We start from the raw sequence: 22,106 nt of genomic DNA, 5'->3' as shown, positions 1-22,106 counted from the left end.
GCCACCCTGCCCGAGAGCCTGGCAGCCTGGCAGCCATCTCAGCCCCCCCACCAAGTGAAAACATAATGCACTTGTTGGACTGGATCTGAAGTCTGGGGCCTTGTTAGATTCCCTTCTCAGACTCAAGTAATTTAAAACCAGTCGACTGGGATTCCCTAGTGCATATTCTCATGACAAAAGCAGCTAACAGCACATAACTTCCCCCGGTGGATTAATACTGCATTTTCAAAATTCTCTAGTGTTTGGAATGGTGAAGCATCTTAATTTCATTATACACAGTTTGAGTGGAAATGCAGTTCTCCCACGCTGGTGTTGAAGAATAGTTTTAAAGGGAGGGATATGAGAGATTTTGCACCAGTAGCAAGATTTGTCTTTAATGAATTTTTCAGTTTCATTTTACAGGCTTTTCTTTAATAATTCATTGTAAGAAAAAGGAGAGCGGCTTTGTGTAAAAGAATAGGTCAAAAGATTTGTATTTCAGAAAATCTCTGTATTTCCATTGCAAACAAAAGCTTTACATCTGAGGAATCACAGGTATTTTGATTTAGATCCTTTTTCTCCATCAGTTGGAAACATTATAGAACATTGTTGGTTGAGTACTTTAACACAGATTTTCACTTAAAATGTGTATTTATTGCTGCCCTTAGGCTCGTAAGGCTTCACAGAGTGGTGCAAACACCAAAAATCTGCTTTTTTGAAAAGATTTTTTTTTACTTATGAAATAGATTGGCTTCCATGGTTACCCTGTCGTTTGATGTGAAGCATTTAATATGATCCTGTCCAAGGTTGTCTTTGATACAAAAGGGAGGAGGGACAGAGAGATAAAAAGTATGGAAAGCCAGACTTTTTTTCTGTCAGCAAACACTGTTTGTTTAATGATGACCTCTCAAGAACAGATTACACTTTAAATACCTTCTGACTTAAAAGACAAATTTCCATTTTCTCCTCTTTGATACAGACAATTGAGAGGGCTGGCTATGTCTGAGGTAAATGACATTTTGTCAGCTTTAACTACACGGTCCAGCTCAGTAATGATCCTCGTCTGTGTTCCCAGACATGGCATTTAGGACTAAGGACAGTGCTGCCTTGCAGCATTCTTGTCTGATTTCTCCATGCAGAACCAGGTAGACGGCTATAAGAGAATCCATTTGTCAAACTCACAGTCTTTCACGGCTATAGACAGTTGCTGTCAAAGGAAGGCTTTTGAGTTATTATGTGCCTTACCAAAAGAAACATGCAGCCTGTTTTTAGAAGAATTTTACACACATAAGCACTCAAAAGCACACACACATTAACTACCCTTCTCCCCACTTGCCTCCTGTCGTGGCAACACACTCTCTAAGCACTCAGTCTTTGCCTGTCAAGGAGACATACTCTGCAGCAGATGCAAGAGGCCAAGCAGTGGCAGGCTGAAATAATGTAGACCATAACAGTGCCAAATTTGTGATGGTCTGTTCAGCACAGAGTCTAGGTTCTGAATGAACAGCAATCATTTCAGCGCAGTCCCATACTCTGGCATAGTGTTTACACCTCTATCAACTTTCAACCTTTAACTCACTGTGACGGCGCTCTGCTTTGGCTGGGTCTGCTGTATGTTTCCCCCAGTTTGTCCCTCTTTGTTGCCTTGCAGCTTCCTGGTAGGCGGAGTTAATCAGTCCAACTGGGAGTACCTGGCTAGTCTCCCTGGAGCATTTAATAGCTGCCTGTCTCCTTCTTTGTCGTCTCTCCATCCACCTAGCTCTCTGCTATTTCTTTGGTTGGCTGGTTATTATATAGATTTTTACACAGCACCATATACCTAACATTTAAAAACTGATCCAACTGCTACTGCATTAATAACCCCAATTAGTACATCTCATAAGGTTTTTATTCCATTTTATTTATTACATTTGGACATTTTTAGTGAAATAAGAGCCTGCGATTACAGTAATATATCACAAAAATCAAATAAAAGCACTTTCAGTGGTTTTTGACTTTCAGGTGAAAGGATGACATTTGGGTAAGATGTTTGAACCACAGCAGTCCAGTCTCTCATCATTCTGCTCTACTTTTGAGTCCCTCTTGTCTGCTCTCCCGAGTTTTCCTCTGATGTCTATTCCCCCTCATCCTTATTTCGTTCTCATGTTTGCGGGCTTGACAAAATCATAAATAGATTATTAAAACTACAGATTTTTTTTTCTTTTTAGACTTTGCTTGCCTGTTTTTCTTCCATTACACTTATTTCTCTCCCTTTCCTCTTGTCTCATCCGTCCTCCCTCATCGAGTGTATGTCTTCTGACAGCCAAGGTACCCTGCAGCCTGCCTTGGCCAGGTATAGCACTAGATGAAAGGTCTGTAGCCAGAGCTCTCTTTCAAAGATGCCTTCTGCTGCATCCCTGCTCTCCATGGACTCTGAGTTGCTCCTGCCAGGCAGATGGAAAGAAAGAGGGCAAGGAGAGGAGACTAAGAAAGCAGGGAGGGAACGAAAGGAAGGGAGGAAGAAAAAAAGGGTGACGAAACGGTTAATAGAGAGTAGAGAGTAGAATCCTCAGACTTGCCTGGGTTCCAGATGTGGAAGCTGTACATTGTTTCTGTATATCATCAAAAAAGCTTGACATCCAGGTGAGTACAGCTAGAGGAAGTGATGCGCCCCTTCTTTCACTCTGTCTCTAGTTTGAAGCTGCTGTTATACATCTTCACTCAGTCTGGACGCTGCCACAGGACATGAAGCTTTTTTATAAGGTTTCCTGACATGTTTTTCATCATCTGATGTTTTGGAGTCACACTGAAGTCTGAACTCAACTCAAGAAGTTACATCTTGTGCCCAAAACAAAATCCCGCAAGGTCAAATTTAAATGTCTTGATCAAATTTACTGTTCAAGCTGAGATTCTTGCCCTGATTGATTAGTTTGGATTTTGTTTTATTCTGCAGTCCAGAGATATTCAGCTGTGTACAACTACTGTAATACAACTGAACAGAAATATCAGCTGTTGTGAATTGCCTAAATCTATCACCGGTTGTTTATTGGGGTAATTGTTTGTGATTTTTTTAAAAATGTAATTTATTTATTTAGCTGTCTGCCTCCTTAAGAACTCGAGTGGGTAAATTAATTTTCAAATAAAAAATTAAAAGCATGAAAGTTAAAAAGGAGAATGTGTTGCCACACAGGAAATGTGTCTTGTCAGCGCTCTATTGTGTCACCATTTCATTCAGCTCTAGACCGTCTGAAGCCTCAGCGTCTGAACACACATTGCAAGTCCAAACATTTATAAGCTTCTGTCCAAAAACTCATTGTTTCGAAATAATTGAAACTTTAAGTGTGCCATATATTAGGTTTACTGACAGAATGCAAGGGATTTATGTCCCAGATATAACCATCCTTAAAGACAATGTGATTGTAGGAAAGAGGCTGGTTCTTTGGTGTACCTACATAAATTTTATCTGAGGACAAATAGATAATGCCCTGTGGGTCTGGGCTGAGAGATTTAGCCTCAGTGACAGGCGATACTAAGGCAAGGCAGTGCGGGCAGTAAAACAACTGACAGTTGGTCATTACGAAAGACGCAGGTGGGCCAAAAATCAATCATGCCAAGACTGGCCTGGATGTTGACAGATGCATGACATCTGTTTTAATGAAGAGCTGTGCTGGTCCACCGAGCGAAGAAGGGATGAGGGTAGGGGGTAAAAGGAAAAGGAGAAGTGTGGGGGTCTTGGCTTGACTTGGATGATGAGGTGTGAAGACGAAAATGGATCAGAAAATCAGCAGGAAAGAAAAAGGTTGAATAAGTGGAAAAGTTGAGGATGGTATCAGCATTTCAAAGCAAGCCGGGCAAAAAGAAGATGGAAAGGAAAGCTACTTAAGGGCGGCCCAGATGAACAGTGCTCAAGAAATCTTTGCCCACACCTGAAATTAAGTTGTCATTTGATGTGTCTAGAGTTACTGTAACAGCACTTTACCACACTGCATGCAGTTTAAGAGCAGGTCAGACTCTGTTTTGACAACACCTTTATAGGCTATTTCATGGTGTCTGCTCTAACAGAATGAGGAAGTATTTCAAGTGTGAAATGCCACTACATTCCTGGCCCACATTCAATAACTCAGAGCACTTGATTATTTATTTTTTTAAATAAATTTTCTACTCATTTATAAATATATAAATATGTGTGTGTGTGTGTGTGTGTGTGTGCGTGTGTGCGTGTGTGTGTGTGAAGGTGAACTCTGCTGTGGGAGAATGTCTGAATTGTAAATGCAGTTTTAATGGTTCACTGGAATTAAATTTAAATGGGCTCTGCTCTTGCAAAGGTTTCTAGTAATTTTACTGAAAAATAACACTGTATGGGATATAGCCCTTGTAACACATAATACCCATTTAATTTTAATATTAATATTGCCTTTTAAATTAAAAAAGTGTAATTAAAAAAAAACGGAAATTATCTGCTAGAGAGGAAGGATTTGGTTTGGGTTGCTTCTCAGGATACAAACTATGTGTTGATTTCTGCTCACGTAACTAAAAAGTACCCCAGTTAAACTACCCACACATCAGTTTATGATCTGTGGAAACACACACACAAAAAATGCTTCTTACAAATCTTTAGAAAGTAATTATATCATTTGCTGCTTAGCTAAAAATTAGGCAATACTGAAAGTGAGTGCGGAATAGGAATTTAAAAAAAAGTCTAGTGGTTGTAGGGGATTTCCTTTCCACTACTACACCTGCATTTTTTAGAGTAGTAGTGGAACTATATTTATATTATATTATATCTGAGAGTTCACGTCACAGGTACTGAGGGGAATCGTTTTTGGTCTAAACAGGGATTATACTCTGTTGCCGACAAAAGGCGAAGACAGCAATGGTAGACACTATGGACAAGTAATTCCTGTATGCCTGAATGTGTAGTGGGTGTGCTGTAGTGCAATGTAGTGTATAAACAGGCATGTTTGCATAGTTGCAAAAAATTGGCAGGCATGCGAATGCCCGCACTGAGCCTCGCACTCGCCATCTGATGGCAAAATCTGCCGCAATCGGAACTCCGAGTCGCATAGTTTCCCAAATATGGAAACTGTAACAGGCCTTAAGACCTACTATATAACCATTTAGAGGACAGTCATTAATTTTAACAAATGATGAAATGCAGGATCAGTCATGAATTGGGTGTAAACATTATCTCTGGATATCTTCTCTAGCAAATCAGGCTCTAACAATACATTTCAACATTGTTTGTTTATGAAGATGTCTTTTTTTAACATTAATGCTGACAGTTTTAAGATGTTTTTATGGTCATACTCCATTTACTCTGTTAACAATGGCCACAGTCTTACAAATTGTCTTTTAAAAAATCATTTAGTCCACATGTATGTAGTAATTCTGATATACTACCCTCAAATGCCACGTAATTTGCTTTAATATGGTCACCTGAAAATGCACGCTGCGATCTTTACTGCAGTGTTTATATTTGTTTTATATTTATTGTAACTCAAAAATGCGATTTGCAATTCATTTCTTCTCCAAAGGATACTCGGTCTGTTTTAGGCATCCCGTATTTCCTTTCCTTCCCACCTGCCTCCATCTCTGTCCTCTACCTCTCTTCTTTCATCTCCTGCTTTAATCAAGCATCTGATCACAGGCCCAGGAGGATGAGGGATAATGAGATTAGGCCTGTACATGTTTACACATTCTGATTTACATTGAGCCTTCCCTGTCTTTCTCTGTCTGACCCATATTTCTCCATATCCCTCCTCCGTGTTTCTGCTTTTCATGTCTCCAGTCGTTCCTCTCGGGCTCTCTATCCTTCCCTCTTTATACGCCTTCCTTTTGCTGCAGTATTGATGCGGATATACATTGTTAACTAATCATCAGTAATGTTATTTACTCTGTACCAGTGAGGTTTAAATCCCTGCACAGCTGTATTTGATTTTTGTACAAAGACTGATCCTATGTCAGTCTGTCAGTCATCTGTCATTTAATAGGGTCCTCAGTGCATCTTCCCGTCACATCACTTCCTAATTTAAGAATGAGAGAACCACTTGTACAATAGAATTATCCAAACTGGGGGGAAAGTATTGTGGCAACTACCTAAATAATATATAAAAGGATTTACCGATCAGTCTTATAGGAAGCATAAGGTTTGTTGTTACTGGATCAATAGTATCCTATCTGAAGAACATCACCCAGGAGACATGGCATACTTTTTTTTTACATATCTGATGAGATATGTTACTGATAAAAGTTAAAAAATGCTTCAGTTTGGAATTCTTTAAAGATTTGCTATGAGACATGTAGTGACATGTAGTGAAAATGCCACAAAAACAAAACAACAAACAGTTTCTTTTCTTTTAAATTGACTGGGCCTTTATAAATATAAATGCCTAAATGTATAATATTTCTAAGAACAGACGCTTAACTAAAGTATGATCACCTGAAAAGACCAACTCATAAATTCACATTTTAAAACTATAAATAATTTTTATTAATCTGAGAGGACTTTTTATTTCAGATGGAAGAAAAATGCAGGCAATAATACAGTAATGTTTGGTGTGAAATAATCTGGTATTATACTCATAAAAATCTCACATCTTGCCGTCTCCCTTGTTTGTCAAGTCTTTTCTATGCTCCACTAGGTCACCACAAAGTAAAATGCATAATATTGATGGCTCTGCGACAGACATCAGCACCCGAGTAATATAAAAAGGGGAATTTGGGACCCACTAACGGCAAAGAGCTAATGCCTTTGCATCCATGTTGCACTCTGTTTGACATTAATGACAACAAACACGAACAAGTCGTCTTCTGTGGGCAAAAAAAACTTGGATCACTGTGATACAGTGTGCTAATAACCCATCACTAGTATAATGTTAAACCAAAACAACTTGTTGCATCATTAGATTAAAATACAGCAGCTCCCTTGATCCTACAGATTCTGACAGCTGCCAACGAGGTGCACGTTCCCAAACCGAGCAGCTACTCAAGCAGAGAACACCAATGTGACATTAGGGGAACATATTTTTAAAGCTGGATTTGACTCGGGATTCTCTTTAAAGGTCTCAGACAGCCATATTAATATGAAACCCCATCAGATGAAATTAGCTAAGTGTTAGCAGTGCAGTCATAAAACACTGCCACGGCTTACAAAAATGATAGTTGTCGGGTACTGTGATTAACATGATATTTTTTTAATGTAGCTTTTTTCTATTTTTAGCTTTAGCTACTATTTTTGTTCAATATAGTGGACAATGAATGGCAGTAAAATCCCTTGCTTTTGGCTTTATTGTTCATTTCACACAGCATCTTTTGGAAAGAGGGCTGTTTTAGTTCAGTCACCTCCTCCTATAATGTATACATGGGCTTTTTATATCACGCTACAGTCTTTCTCAATCAGACATGTTTTACTTTTGGCTCAAATGGTTATGCAGTGGAGTCCAAAAGCTCCTTAATGCATCTGAATTCTGCATTCTGTACAACAACATCTAATATATATGAAATGCATTAGTGGCTAGTTAAGCACTATAATTACAAATAATTGTAAGTGGCCATAACCAACTATTTAACTATTTAAAATATAAGGCCTATTTAGTGTCATTGCAAATTTTATACAGTAGTATAAGAGATACTTAGTAGTATCTCTTTGATTTCATCAACTGATGATGAACTGTGTATCATGTGAATCACTAATGGGCTACTCATGCTCGACTAAAAGAGCGTGTCAAGAGTGTGCTAGTTTGCTTTTCCTCGATCTATGTCGTTTGCAAGAAAGTCGTATTCACTCCTAAGTTTGCTGTCTGTCCAGGAACAGCCTGTATTCGACTCCAAATTATCTTGGTGTGGAGCCAGAGGCTAAAGACACACATGTACAGTAGTTCAGACGGGTGAAATCTGCAATATTTACATCAAATGAAATCCAGGAGGTAGTGCTCCTGGAACGTAATTACGTTAAGTCAGCATATCTACTTTCAATGGATGTGATTTGGCAGCACTTGTAGAGGCACTAAACAATATCCATTAACATTTGGCTAAATCACCAGAAGAATTATATACAGTGTTTAACTGGGAGGTTCATGCTCTCTCCTCCATAAACATAAAGTGCTGACATTTGAAACCCAAAACAACTCCAACTCTCTAATTGAAAGGTTTTTACATTTCTTAAGGAAAAACAGCATCCTTGGCGATAGCTCTGTGAAGGTGAAGACGGAATATTTTCACCCTGCCTCTATTAGTGAAAAGTATCAGATATGAGATGGCGTGACTAATGGAAAGCTGATGGCGCAACTCTACACCCAGCAACTGATTTGTTTACACCCTCTGAGTATTTATTGATCTGTTTATGCTGGCCTGAGTTTTAAGTTGGCAATAGGATGCCCAGAAGAAACCATTTTTAACTTGAGTTATGAGGTTAGTGTTGCCATAGTATTGCAAGAGAACTGATGCATTTGTTGTCAAGTGAAAGAGAATTTCCTGAAAATATTCACAGTACTATACTATACCTCACTAGGCTTAGAGTGGGGAATTGTAATCAACCACGTAGTGATTACAATTCAATAACTGCTACGGCTACTGCGCAGTGTGTATATTTATACACCCCCAACAGAAAGAAATTCATGTGGGCACAGAATGCTAATAACACTGCATCACTCTCTAGAGTTGTCTGCACTGGGACAAAGATTCCCATGTTCTGAAGGGAACAAAGGTTTTTATGTCTCTGTGAGTGAGTGTTTCTCCTGATCACTTCATGTTGCTGCAGTACACAGACAGGCTGGTGCTGTGCAATAAGTCCCTGATGAGCTGCGGTGCTGGGAGTGGAAAAAGGAAGAGAAGAGCTGATGCATTTCCTCTGGACACACACTGTTTGAGGGTGTTGCTGATTTGTCATGCAAGTGTGCACTTCGAAGTGTGTGCATGTAACTGATGCACATGCGTACACACACCAATACACCCACACAGACACATGCACACACACCACAGGCATTGTTAAATTCTACTGCTGATGGTAACTTGATATGTAATAAGTCCCATGCATGGGCCAGGGCAGCACAATAGTGAGGCCAAGTCTCCAGTGGCTGGTGTGTTTACTGTCCAAGGCAGCCTCAGTCATCTAGCCTGCCCTTATTCTGTCACTGGCACTTTGTTTTCCATATGAATTTTCATTTTCTGAGAAAATCAGAAATTCAAATTAAACACTGCTTTATTTAAGTTTTTTTCCATTCAATTACTTGATGTTTAATATATTTATGAGGCATTTAGGCCTTTTTTTGTTGATAGGATATTGTAAAGCAGCCAGGAAAATGGGGAGAGATGGTGGTTGGTCGAAGGCACCCGGGCCACTGCAGTGAGAACCAAAGCCATAGGTGCTCCACATCGCCATTCTTTTCTAGTATTTGAGTCATTTTCATTTTACTGTTTTATTTCAGAATCATATGCAGTAAAGTTATCAATAACTTCCCTCCTATATGTAAGTAAACTCAGAACCCACATGTGGATGGTAGGTGGAGGTGGGGCTGTTATATGAATAGCAGTCAGTAGCATCTAGTGATTTTTACATAAAGGTAAGCAGAGAGCATGCATCAAAGAGATAAACTGAACCAGATGTCTTGTATTCCTATATGCTGACACCCTCTCTGCATCTTGTAGCGCTCTCCCCGGACACATTCACCTTACTGCACACACGTTCCTGGCTGGTTCACTCTTTACAGGGGGACTAAAAATATGAATGAAAACTTACGGTGTATTATCAAAACAACCGGTAATTCAGTCAACAAGTTATTTTCCATAGATGCCAATCTGATGATGGCAGAACCTGCACCTGTCTGTTCAACTTGCCTTTTTTATTAAACCAGACATGGTAGAAGTTGATGATCGCTCTCTCCATCAAGGCTTTCATTGCTAATGTGCAAAAGGGGTTATTAAATGTTTCTTCATGGGACAATTTCTTCTACATCACTCATGTTGCCCAATGTGGATAGTAAGAAAAACTTACTTGTTGATTAATCACAGTATAGTTCGGTGATTTACTTGCTACTGTTTCGTGCAGTGATGCACAGATTATAGCAGTGAAAGCAGAGCCAGAGACAACTTGTCTAGTATGCTGGCGACCTGTCAGTCTTCTGCCTAAAACCATCCACACTCTGCATGCAAACAGCTAAAGAAAAACATAAATATTTTGCCTCTCAACTAGAAAAGTTCCAGCTTTTGTTAATGGGGCACAGACACGTCCATAAAAATGACAAAAACTATAAAGTCTAATGGCTCGGAGTCAAGCTAGCTTCAGGAGACAATAACTGTGGCCATAAGATGGAAGTAATTTAAAGGATGGATGCAAACAGGCAACATGAAATGCTTTAGGGAGGACATTTGTATTTGAGATGTAAGGCAACAAATCTCTTTCATTTTGGTTGGTTTTAAATGATGTCTGTTTTTAAATTTCATGAGGAAAGTACTGCTGCCTTGCTTGCCCCAATGGAACGCCATTCATAGCAGTTATAGAGGTAGCTGAGGCACATGGGAGAAGAAATGTGACTATGTACTAAAAACTTCTAATCATAAAGGTGCAACAATAAGCATCAAAGAGAATGTGTTCTGACTGCAATGGCAACCTCAAGCTATCTATATTTGGTCAAGGACTCGGGGTTGTATATTTGCTGATACCGTTTCCGTAGTCACATGGGAGTGTGGTATAATAGCAAGTGAGTCTCAGTGGCTCATGGAAAAACAAGAAAATGGCTTGTAACAAAATATCAATAACAATCCCTTGACCACTCACGGCACATGAGAAAAGAGCTGCTTCACACACACTCTAAGTAACTGTACATTAGTGCTTTCCAGCCCACAAATTGCTGAGTTCATTTAGAGTACTCAGTGCTAAAGCTGCCTTCTGTGCAGATGACTGCCACTCACACAAAATTTAGATGTCTACGTGGTCAGTGAGCAAAGACAGCACTGACGGGTGCCTGGGGCTGGATCCAGGCTTAGTCTGTGCAGTCAATCAGCCAACTATTCTGTCAGGCTCAAAGAGTAAAAGACCTATTAAAATCCAAAATACCTCTGCTGGGAATTAAACTAATATTCACTTGTAGCTTTCTCTAACCACGTGCTCAAGAAAGAGTTTTTTTTTTCTTTTTTTAAAAGAATTTCAAATATACCCATACAGGGGATTTAGATAAGGGCGAACAGGAATTATGCAATAATTACATTTATAAAAGTAAAAAGAATCTTTTTCCCAGAAGCGCAGGTGTCTGTTGGAGTAGGGGTGGGGACGGTTGGGAGGTTCAGGTTGGCATGTGTGCATCAGTGACCTCATATCAACCTTACAGTCCTTATAGCAAGAACAGGCCTATGACTGATATCATCTGACAGACTGTACAGAAACTATAACCAGATCTGATCCGTGGTGACAATCCTATGCTCTGAATATGGCCGCATGCAGAAAAAAGCTTTCTTTAAGTGGACTCGCTTGTGTATTACGGCCAAATTCTGTGTCAGAAAGGCGGTGTTAAACTACACTGAAGGAGGCAGTATTATGGATATGAGTAATACATATGCATTGACTGGTCCTTCTAATATTTTAATTAAAAGGGGATTCATTTACATTTTAAAGGAATAATATACACACTCTAATGATATTATCAGAAGGTGGGAGAATATTAAACTAGCTTCCATACTCTAGTCATGGTCTAATCTGATTTGCTCAGATAGTCTGCTCAAACTACAGTAAGCTAGCTCAACAGCGTAAGTTGAATATGAGCTTTCCAACTAGTTTATCGTTTATTGCCTAGTGTTTTTTTAAATAAAATTTAGTAAAAAAAACTTTTTTGAATACCAAATCAATTTACCTTCAGTAATGAAACAATATGGTGTCTCTGGCTCCGTTTTTGATCTGTTTTTCTCAATAACTTTCTACTATTTGTGTTCTTTAAATGAAAAAAAAAGAGGAAAAGTCATTGATACTATCAATAGACACCCCATGAAATGTTATATATTCTATATCTGATATTAGTCTGGAGTTATTAGACGTAATGGTACAAGTTAAAACATATATTATTCACTGCCTGAGTTATTAAAGCAGAGAAATATAAAACTATATACACCGCTGAAGATGAACACAGGGAGGTAAAGCATCCCTGGATGACACTGAAGAGTGACTGCTCTGCCCCAGACTGCCCAAACTCAATTTAACTTGTGCTTTTACACTGTTTCCCAATCATAACAAAATCTGATGACTTTCTTTGTATTCATGATATTTAAGTTTCCAATTCATCTTTGTCTATTCAAACCATATTCATTTACTGACTTTCTGTTTTAAATAATGCTGTTACTCCTTGCTTGTTTTAAATTTTAAAAATCTGAATTTAAATCCAACTGGTTGGGTCATTAAAAAGCTTTATGCTATCTCTTTTATCAAACTAAATACCATTTGACTTGTTTGTCCGGTAACACCACCTTGACACCACAGTGACAATCCAGTATCTTGTTGAAAATCAAGCCAAGATGGACGGATATACTCTGCCTTATAGTGCAGAGCACATGAGCTGAATGACACTCACTGGCCAGACGCGGACACAAGGACAGGCTTTGGGGCAGGCTGTTATTAAGACAAGAAAAGGCTGGACATCTGTGTTTGTAGATGTAGTTAATGTAGACAGACGGGTAGCAAACCTGCTCTTAGACGCATTGTGGTATCACTTGTTGACAGTCAGAGAACACACCTGCTTGTCAGGCCACACCTTGTCCGATACTGTTTACCGAAAGCAGCCTTCCTGCTGTGTAAAGCCACAGATTTTTCCCTATGCTGTTAATCTGGAAGACAGCTGTTACATGTTTTTTCCTATTTCAGAAATCTGACTGTAAGACTTGAATCTTAGTTGCTTCTTACTTAGCTTCATGTTGGTATTGTTTTAATCATTAATCAGATGAGAAACAGTTGCAGTGGTAGAAGTAACTTTGCAAAGCACGGCATCCTTTGCGTGTAGTGTTTCTCTCTCGCGTTTTGTAAAGCACTGAAAAACATTTACATCAGTATTACATTATTCTGTTTTCGCCTGTGCCTGTCATTATAGGGCAACCTCAGTGTGTGTGGACACAATGCAGAGAGCAGCACACAGGAAAGAAATGGTATTACAAGCAGTGTTAGGTCAGACAGGTGCAGGACATAGCTGGCAGAGGGAAGCAACCACATAGGAGAGAGCGGCCTGCTGGAAAGGTCTGCAGAACCTCTTAACCTCTGCATTGTTTCCAAGCCCACAGTCACACACATCAAAGCAGCACAACACACACCTGCAGGCACAGACAGCACACCCACCTCTTTGGAACAAAGTTAGAGCAATAGTCTGGCATATTTTTGGCATGCACTTCTCCCTTGTGTATGATGTAGAAATATGAACGCAATACTACAATAACAATATGGGATAGATACAATTAAGACGAGACACACTGCATGAGTATTACTCACGTCATAACACTGGCTTTTCTTGGGGTGGCCTCACAAACACACCCACATACACACACACACACACACACACACACACACACACACAGAATCTTGTAATTAATCCAGGAAATTAATGTGTGATACATCCATTTTCACGAACCACTTTTGCTCAACTTGAAATCTATGAATATTCTAATTGCTGCCTTTGGGCCTTTTTGCAGTCGAACTTGGCGCTACTTATTGATAACAATGAAGGATGCGCGATATTTAATATCTGGGGTCTGCTTTTATTACTCGGTGTTGCATCATTTTCAAGAATATAAAAAAAAATGAAGCGCGATTGTGGGCATTAATTCAGTTGTCGTGCAGGCTGGAAATAAAAATGCCATCATTTGTAACTGCATTACCCGTGTATGACCTGATTGTCTGACCCACTGTTACTGGGCAGGTAAGTTTGCTTCTTGAATCGACAGTTTGTTGCCCACAGCTTTGATCTGATTATCCAATAAAATGTGTAAAACTGTGACGCGTGGTCTGCCGTTGGAGCGCACACTCAGTTAGTTATTAGACGTGTTACTACTGGTGCCCAGAGCTGTTCAGTTTAACGCACTGAAGCCTCTATCTGCTGCCTTTCGCTTTTTGTATTTTTCGAGTAGGAGGAGCCGCTTTCCTGTGATTGTCTGCCTCCCTCCCATCTCTCTTTCTCTCTCTGTCTCGCTCTCTTTCCCTCTCTCATTTTTCCAAAGTTGAATATTCCAATTGCCTGGGAGCTCTCGCCAGCGGAGCGGTGCAGCCCACTGACTGAAAGGCACCGGACTGGTGTTTTTGCTTTGCGCCGCGCTGTGCGCTTTGTGGAACAGACGTGAAGGGACGGAGTACTCTTCAATACCCCGGCTCGGCTCATCCCCTCCCTGTTCACCCTTCTGTGTTTCTTCCGAATTCGTTTCGGGGCTTCTCTCAAGATGACAGAAGAAAAGAGAAGTGGGCATGTAAAGCTGGTAGGTGTCTGAAACCCCTCCCCTCCGCGCTCAGAGGTGTCTGACTCGGTCTTTCTGTGTGGGGGTTCAGGTTTGTGGGAACGCTCAGACACGCCGGGGGAAAAAGAAGCGCCCGGAAATAGAAACGGGAACCGGTGGTGCTTTTCCCAACCATCTATGGGATTTTTCTTTACGCGTTTGTGTAAGCTTTCTCTTGAATGGAACCGAGTCATACGCGCACGAACATGTCTGAGGTAGGCTGCTGGTAATAATGCTCAAACTTAGACATTAGTGCTGGGACAGGTTTTCTCAGAAGCTTCCAGTCCTTGTGTCCCCATCTGATAATATAATGTACGTGCAGATTTGTGTATGTGGCAGGTTAAGGCAACAGCAGTGTATGCACTCATTGGTGGTCTAACATTAGACTAAAACGGCATTTTTGCTTACGAGGGTAATTTAGGGGGAAAGATGGGTAAATAAAGCATTTCCGTAGTGTGCTCCAAAGTGCCTCTAACTCCCATCAGAGCTTAAGATAAGCGAGCTTTAGTTTGGATACCCCTGCTGCGCATATGATGGCATACTGTTTATTAGAGTGATTCAGCTTCAGAGAGTCTTGTGTTATGGTTATGTTTATTTAAAGGGTTTTATAGGCTCATTCCGCGAGCTGTAGTGTATCCATGAAACACAGACGCTCGAGATGTTTGCAGTTTATCTTGTACCGGGGTGAATGATAGACTATAAACAAGGGGTCCTTATTGCATCCTCATGCTTTTCAGAGCAATAGAGATTCATCCAAGCGAGAAACATCAACCTGATTTGTTCTGAAAATGTTGTGGAACTCGAGCAGCAGTTTCTGGTAACCAATAATGAACCCGATTGAAATAAGTTTTTTTCCCCATTTTAAATGTCATTTCTGTACCACTCTTGCTAAGAGAACATTTTGAACATTAATAGAATTTCTTTTCTTTTTTAAAATCTCTATACTTTGATTGAAATGTGTGTGCTACACTTATACAAATGAAGCCTTTACTTTTTCATTTTAGCGAAATCCAATCTCTGCCACCGAGTCGCACTGAAGGGAACTTGTGCCCCAAAATTATTAGCCCATCAAACTGGGATGAAATGCACAGACAACAATGTGTTTAAGTGTCGCTACATATCGTTCATCTCACACAGTGCTGAATGCCAAACATTATCCTGGACTTGTAATAATCCTGCTGAGCTCAGCTGACAGCATGAGGAAATGTGCTTCTTGTTAGGCTTCTGAAGTGTTTCGCAGCACTAACAAGTAACTGCTGTTATGTGATAGGTGCCTGTCAGGTCGTACGTCTGTAGTAGTTTGCCTCGTTTTTCTTCAACCTTTAGTCAAATCAGTCCCTCCGTGCTGAATCTCAAATCCTGCTTCCCAGATTGCTACTCTCTGCCTCTCCACTCACCCTCTCTGTGCCTATGCCAGCAGTTTGAGCGAAGCAAAACCACAATAGGGTGGACTAAAAGCTGAAACCCAATCAGGCTTTTGCAATTCCTCTAGTAGAAGTTTACCCAGTTCTTTTTTTTTTTCCCTCTTAAACCCTTGGCGCTGACTGTCTCCTGCCATTAGACAACATGGCTCATCAGACTGATTACACATCAGCATACTCATGTACGCTTCCATCTCAAACAGACAAGAATGCAGTCAATGCTCCTGGCTGCTGGTTACACTCTCAAATGCCATGTGTTCACTTTCCTGACTGATTTTCTATCTTTAGGATTGTTTTCCTGTTTCTCACTTTATCACCCTCCCCCTCTTCCTTCCTCCCTTCCCTTCTTATTATTTTTCTCCCCTTCTAACTCTTTCTATCTCAGAGAAAAAGTGGGTGTTGTTCCCTGTCAGTACGGGAACCTACATCACAGAGCTCACTGTTATGCCTGCTTTACTTTCTATCAGCTTCTTTTGCTTAGTCTGTTGTGTATACACTTCTGTCTATTCACTGTGGGCAGCCAAAAGAATTAAAAGAAAGGTGGTAGATTTAAAGAAGCATTGTTGTCCAGTGATGCATGTTGTAAGATTGAATTTAATGGATCAAGGGAGATGCAGCTAGCATGATTCATTCAACAAGGTTTAATGGATTAGGTCGTGTAACGGTCATGCCTTGGATTTGAAAAAGCTCGACATTGCTGCTGCCAAAAAATATGGACAATATTGGTACCGGAGCCACCCCTGCAATGCTGAGGGGTAGTTCACTTAATGTAAGAATAAAGCAGCAGACGTGTTTCTCTTTGTTCTAACTTCCTAATGTGCTGAATTTCTAAAATACTTCTGATTGTCCTCTGGCCATTTTTTCATTTCATTTCAAGTGATTTGTGAGTTATATGGTATTTCTTTAAAGTCACTAAAGCTGTAAAAATCATTGGAGACCAGATTTGTGTTCATCAGTTTAGAATGAGCCCAGTTAGGTCTCCTTTGATTTTAGAGATTGCAGCAGTTGCATGTCAAGCACAGATCACCTTGATCAGATTTTGAAGTAGCCCACCTGTTAATCTGAAGTTGGTATAGCTGCCAGTAATATACCTTAAAGCACATAACTTCATCTGAGCTACATGACAGACAGTAAGTGGTAGCTTGTACCATTTTGTGCGTCTGAGCAGAGGTGGCCAGCTTTGTGCAGTCGAGGGATATACGGAGTGAAGCCATGCATCTGAACTTGGGATGTTTTAAAATCCCCTCTGCTCTTTTGTTCCCTTCAGCGTTCCAGCTTTCTGCAGCAAACCTAGAACACAGCAATTCCACTAATTCTCTAAAACAGTTCAAATGAATCATCTTAGCGAGCAGACATGGCCCGCTTAATAAACTGTGTGCTCCTGAGTTTCTACCTTCGGCTGTGTTGTTTTTGCACATATGCGCAGTAAATGAGCTGAGAAAACAGTTTTGTATTGGCAAATGTTGGGCCTAATGTAGAGGCAGACAAAGTTTAGGTTTAAATAGCCTGCTATATATTTCGGTTATTGCTTTACAATGTTTTTTTAAAGGTCTTTTTGCGTGTTCATTTTGCACTAGTAATAACACCCTAGAGGATATGCTTTTGTGATGGGTGCAAAAGTGATGGGTTGGTAGCACTGAAGTAAGCATAATCACAGCATCAAATGCACTTCAGGGTGCCATTAACAAAACCACAGGAATCTGCAACAAGCACCTATGTTAAATGGAAAGTGTCAAAACAGGTGAAATAGCAGGGCCTGCTGCCCACTGTTTTAGAAGAGAAGCATGCTGTTGATCGTTGTATATCAAACGATAGCAAAAAAAGATGTGCGTTGCAAATAATTTCTAGTTCTTTCTTTGCCTCTCTCCCGCTGTACAGCTGTTCAGTTTCTTCACATTATTCATATTGGTCAAAGGCCAGATAAATCTTGTGAAAAATTACTCACTTGTGTAGTTGTAGCTACAGTGAGGGCGATGGGGACTGAAATTAACCATGCATATGTGAAGGTGGTGGTAATTAGTTGTAAAGAGTAGAGGGACTGAGTGAGACTAAAAGATTGCCAAGTCTGACTGCGGATCATTCATTAAAGAAAATAGTTTCTGTGTGATATAGCATTGATCTGTGGAATAAATCTTGGAGTTGAGACCTACATCGCATGGATGGATGTATGGTGTGACAGATTGCCTCCTGTCTTTGTCTCCAGACTCCTTTGATCTCTTCATTGCACTCAGTGCAATGAAGGTCCCTGCCAAGAGAGGCATAGCCTGTCTCCCAGATATATTTGCTCTGCATGTAGATCGGCAAAGAGTACTCATGCATGGCACCCCATTGCTTAACTTTCTTCTCCCGGCCAAAATGCCGTTTTATTCTTATGCTAGCATGAAAGTCCTGCGGCGCCATCTGGGTGCTCTACTATAGTTTTGTTAACGTTATATCTTAACACAGGCAGAGGAGCTTCTGTATTGCAGTGCTAGCATGGGGGAAAAAAGCCTTGGTAATCCAAAACAGTGCACTGTGCTGTTGAAACAAAAATGACTATATAGAAGGTTACATAATCACAAAATTGTGGCTACAAGTGTTGGGCACACTTCTGTAAAGTGCTGAATTGTGTGCTTGTGTGCTGCTGTTCAGTGCTCCACTCCACTGTCTTCATTTTGTTAACTCTGGTCTGGCAAGCATCAGTATATATGCTGTGGTGGGAGGCATCATAGACGTTAATTAGTTTGCATTCAAGAACCCATCAGAGCTTCAGTTCAAATATATTGTCCATCCTTATCATTATGTCAGCTCCAGCCCATACTTTGCTGACTCGTCCAACCTCCAAGTGTTTCACTTGTAACAGAGCCTTAGTGGATTATTTACAGACTAATATCTCAGAGCTAACAGATTGAGCGTACGAGCTTTTGAGTTAAACTTGAAAATATGAGCAAAACAAGTCTTGAGTGGTGAGAGAACTTAAACCTCTGGCTGCTTGCACATGTAAACATGTATTGTGCCAAATTCTATATGGAGTACGTAACATGAAGTGCCAAGTCCTGTCTTTATATTCCTCTTTCTGCTGGCAATGTCCATGCTTGTATTTTTTTCTGTCTCTGTGTCACTTAACAGGAATGCAAACCTTTTCAACTAACACTAATGACATTCTGATATAAGCAAGTGCTGTATTTATACATTACAGATTACATATAGTTGCATGGTGGTGCAGACTAAACAAAACAAGGGTGGGACTGTGACCTGTCGTGTTGACCTGATCTGTGTGTAAGAACACCAGATCAAAACTGGAAAAGGAGAGCTCAGCTGAGCACAGCTGAGGAGGAGGCGGCCAATTTTCATCCACACTAGTTAACAGTCAGCTGCCTATGTTGGTACAGATGTTTCCTATGATCTCACCTGCTGGCACCAGGATCCAGAATCTGGGCCCAGTTCTGACGTCATGCTGTCCACCCAAGAGGCCTGTCTATTGGGTAAAGTGTTCCACACCTCCTGTCTGTTGGAAGCAGAAACTATGGACATTGTGAAGGTGTAGACTTCTGCCCGGGGAATGACATGAGCTGGGGGGAGTTAGAAGTCATATGTGAACAAAATGCTTTGAAGATTTTCTGGGTGGGGGGGGGGTTCTGTTGTATTAGATTATGGAAGATACTTGTTACTAGATGCTAGTTCTTGAAAGTTCTTCTGGTTTTCTTTTGATTTTTTTTTAACTTTACAGCAACTGTTTCAGGTGTCATTGCTTTGGAAGTTGTTTTCTTCAAAATTTCAAACTGTTCGATTGTTCTGGAAACTTGTAGCACAAATCCTTGCGCTCTTCACTTCGTGGTCATTTAACTCAGGTGTACTGCTTGCAATAATGAATATCATCTCAGCAGCACAAGCCCGGATGCAGCTGTGATAAAAATAGAGGGATTGGAAATGGAAATGCAGGCGGAGAGAGGGAATAACTATAAAGAGAAAGATCAAGAAGGTAGGTGTAAACAGGAGGAGGCGTGAAAAAAGATTTTTGAGCCGGGAGGTTATTCGGGGGTTTCTGGGGAGGGTTCGTAGCTGTACAGATCAAAGAGCAAAGACAAAAAGTTAAGGGGGTTAGAGGAGGGAGGAAAAAACTCGACTGACTCATGCACTCACATATAGACACGTACATAATTCTATCATACACAGTGATCCGCCCAGCAGGTGCTTTTAAGGAACACCCTCCTACTTAAATGAGTTCTTTTCCTCTCTTGCTGGCTGATCTTTAGGAATGATTGATGTTCTTTAGAACCTCTGCAAGAGATTATCTGTCACTATTTGCAGGGAAGGGTTTATTTAAAAACTGCTAGTTACTTAGAATATAAAGCTGCTTCACTGCAGCTGAACATTTTATCTAGAGCCAGCATAATTATAAGTGGGAATTTTATTTGACTGATTTTTAAGTGTCCTGGCCAATGGTTCAGTTCTGTGTTGGTATAGCAGTGGCTATTGTTAACCTTCCGAATTATTTTGTGTGGTTTTGCAGTGCCCTGGGGACTGGCTATTTTTAAAATGCCGGCAAAGCTATTGTTTAACTAAATACCTATTGATCTGTGTCAGCTCTGCTCGTGGGGCCACACTGAGGAGGGAATGTTGTTTTGTTTTCACAAACAAGTTACTCGGAATGCTTTAGAGCACTAACTCCATCTTAGCTCAGGCAAGTCCAACCTTTCAGGAAAGACGAGGCTCATTTCTATTTATTATAATTGATAGTATTACAGACTTTTATAGAGTCTGACCTAATGTTGTTAAATGTGTTCTGGCACAGCAGATGTGTTTGTATTTTTATAATAAAGCTGTTTAAGATGTCATTTTTGCAAAATCTGCACAGTATTAGAGCCTGATCAATGTAGAATTTTTAAGACCATTACTATATTTGGCAGTATAAAAATCTGATGTATCAGCCAGCATATCTTTTTTTTTTTTCTTTGAGAAACACAAAACATTTCTCACGTGTCAGTATTTATTTCCTTGTTTACGCTCTGCCAGGATGCTCGGATTGCGCTGTTTGTAGCATTCCAGGAGCAACGGGGAAGTCGCAGGTTGCCCTTTGTTAGAAAAACTGTTCAATGTCAACACCCAAAGAGATTGAAGGGTGTTTTTTCCATGTCTTTTTTTTAACTCTTTCTTTTATCTGTCATTATAAATGCAGATACTTAAAAAATAGCTAATGTCAGCCATTAATATCGGACCAGTGACAAATCAGTCGGGCTCCGTAGTTAGTGAGCCATTAGTCTCGCCAGGAGTTCTACTAAGGTTTCATTAAAATCTAGAAAGGGTAAGGTGGAGGTAAATGTGTCACACATTCCTGAACATCCGTTTTCTTTCTGTGAGATCAGGACGGAATCCCAGTGTTAGTATTTTCCTTTTTGCGAGCAAAGTTGACTGCTTAAGTTTGAGAGTGACTACTCTGCACTGCGAATGAGTTTGCAATGATTATATGTTGCATATCATTGCGACATCATTGTTGGTACTCCTGCAATCAGCAAGCTCAGATCTGCCTTTTGACAGTTGTGCTGTGATATACACATTGGCAGCCTACAACACTTCCCATAAATATTTCACAAGAGATTAAGGAAACTAAATTTATCAAACGGCTGTCAGGGCTCATTCATTGTGCTATCAATCAGCATGTCTTTTCACCCTTAACAATAATAAGATTTCCCATCTTGAGAATGAACAAATGATCGCTTATCAGTGATAAATAGAGCTAATCAAACAAATAGAGCTATAAGCTGCTGACATTTCAACGCATGGAGCATGCTGAGCCAATCGAATGGCAGCCAAGGAAAACAATGGCTCATATTCACCTCCCCTTCGAAGGAAATGCCAAACATTACAGTGCTGTATAAATAGAAGCTTCTGACTTTGTAGAGCATGATAGAGGACAGGAACCCCCTCCCTGGGGTCACAGTCATGGCAAGGTCTCCCACCTCTCCTCCCTTCTCCATTCTCCGTCTTTATTGCTCTGTTTGTTTTCATTCTGAGTGAGTGGTTTATGTTTGTTCTGATTTCTTTTGACCTCACTGTGGGGTGTTTTTTTTTTTTCTTTTTCATATTTTTTGGTTTACTTCTGTAGTTCATATTTCTTTCTCCCTCACACCCAGCAACCATGAATAACTGAACATCCTAGTAACACTTTACAGACACCTCCTGGTTTATTAATGAAACCATCTACTACAGTAGAACTGGCAAATGGCCCTCCAGGATGCATTATGTTTTGGGGGAGTGTATGGACTTTGAACTAAAGTGACCCACGCAGTCTGT

General features: G+C 40.3%; 1 protein-coding gene across 4 annotated transcripts in view; it reads left to right on the top strand.

Annotated features, from left to right (window-relative positions):
• mid2 (midline 2) overlaps positions 1-22,106 on the top strand; it is a 151,101-nt gene that overhangs the window by 37,096 nt on the left and 91,899 nt on the right. The window contains exon 1 of one of the 4 annotated variants that reach the window (XM_005467576.3): positions 13,994-14,394. The exons of 1 other annotated variant lie outside the window; for it this stretch is intronic. The gene's annotated coding sequence lies outside the window, so the exon portion shown is untranslated. Of the gene's footprint in view, positions 1-13,993; positions 14,395-14,446; positions 14,628-22,106 lie in introns of those variants that run through there. 2 more of the 4 variants (XM_005467575.2, XM_005467573.4) reach the window with 2 other exon arrangements.

This window comes from Oreochromis niloticus, linkage group LG2 (assembly GCF_001858045.2).
Source record: "Oreochromis niloticus isolate F11D_XX linkage group LG2, O_niloticus_UMD_NMBU, whole genome shotgun sequence".
NCBI lineage: Eukaryota > Metazoa > Chordata > Actinopteri > Cichliformes > Cichlidae > Oreochromis > Oreochromis niloticus.
Note: the sequence above shows the minus strand (reverse complement) of the source record. Positions and strands in the feature narration are given on the sequence as shown.